Source organism: Gossypium arboreum, chromosome 8 (assembly GCF_025698485.1).
Source record: "Gossypium arboreum isolate Shixiya-1 chromosome 8, ASM2569848v2, whole genome shotgun sequence".
NCBI classification, from domain to species: domain Eukaryota; kingdom Viridiplantae; phylum Streptophyta; class Magnoliopsida; order Malvales; family Malvaceae; genus Gossypium; species Gossypium arboreum.
The window spans coordinates 29,467,818-29,469,449 of NC_069077.1; the positions used below are offsets into that span (position 1 = coordinate 29,467,818).

Genomic DNA, 1,632 nt, shown 5'->3' on the forward strand with positions numbered 1-1,632 from the left:
GTTTAATCAGGGTATTAGGATACCCAAAGCAAGGCACAATAATTCAAGCTGAAGCCGATCATGTTCTAGATGCTTAAGACAGTGGGCCAATTTAGTCAAATACCTACCGAAGATCCTCACCTTCACTTAAGATTTTTAATGGAAGTGAGCGATTCATTCAAATTAGCTGGAGTACCCAAGATGCACTATGATTAAAGTTGTTCTCATATTCACTTAAGGACAGAGCTCAAGCATGTTTTAACTCATTACCACCAAATTCCATTACCACATAGCAAGAGTTATCAGAACGATTCCTCATGAAGTAATTCCCACCTAGCAAGAATGCTAAATTGAGGAACGAGATCATTTCCTTCCAACAGATGGATGATGAATCCTTGTATGAGGCGTGGGAAAGATTTAAAGAACTATTACGAAGATCCCCATATTGTAACAGCCGTTTTAGTCAGATTGGAATAGTGGTTTTAGGATCACAAATATGAGGTTAAAATATTTATTTTATTATTATTTTGAGATCTACATCATGATAGTATGAATGTAGAAAATTTTTGTTAAGAAATTTTATCGTTTGAATGCTCAATTCGATAAAAATGACTAAATTGAAAAAGGTGCAAAATTAGATTTCTATAGGCTAAAGGCATTAAATAACTAAGAAACTTAAATGTATGAGTACTAAATTGATAAATAGACCATTATTTATTTGAAAGGACAAAGATGGACATTAAATAGGTGAATTTAAGTTAATGAATAAAAAAAACATAAATTAAATTAAGGTAAAAGGAAGATATCATCTTTCTTTCTTCTTCATGAACCAAAAATAAGGAAGAAAATACTCCATTTTGTGCTTTTGATGGTTCGGCCATAGTCTCATTGCATGTAAGTGCATTTTTGCTCGGTTTTTAGTGATTTCTATGTTTTTGAAGTCGTTGTAGCTTAATCTAGTTAGCCCTAGGACTAATTTTTGAAACTCTTAAAAGTTTAGGGTTTTACCATTGATGAATGTATATGTGTTTTGATGTTGGATGATAGTAAATAAATTGTTGTTGTTAGATAAACAACATTTGTTAAGTGATTTTGGTTGAAATTGAAAATTAGGGATTTATTTGTAAAATTGTAAAATTCATGGTGAAATATGTGAAATAATGAAAATTTTGGGCTGCTACGAGTCTATATAGAATTCAGATAGTATGGGTTGAAATGGAATTGCATGAATTTTTCATTTTATGAGCTAGGGACTAAATTGTAAATAATTCAAAATTTAATAGGCAAAAGTGTAGTTTTTCCATAATATGATTTTTGGTTTAAATTGAATTGAATGATATTTAAATAAGTTAAATTTGATTATATATAGATCAAGAAAAGCAACCTTCAAATTTAGATCGGGGAAAAAAAAATAGTGGATTGATAACTCGATTCTCTCCGTATAATTTCGAGGTAAGTTCGTATGTTAGTATGTATTAATGTAATTTTGTTTTAAATGCTTTATTATTACATTATTGATAAATACGAATTCAAAAAATATTCGACAAAGATTTGGCGACGTGTGAAATCCTAGTTGAACCTTAGAAATAGATAGGATACAAAAGACATGTCATTAGGGGTTATTGTGTTTTGGGTACTGGTCCGTACGTTTTA

General features: G+C 30.2%; 1 pseudogene; it reads right to left on the minus strand.

Moving 5' to 3' along the window:
* Positions 1-326: 326 nt before the first annotated feature.
* On the minus strand, positions 327-425 carry LOC128279862 (small nucleolar RNA R71; annotated as a pseudogene).
* Positions 426-1,632: the final 1,207 nt, after the last annotated feature.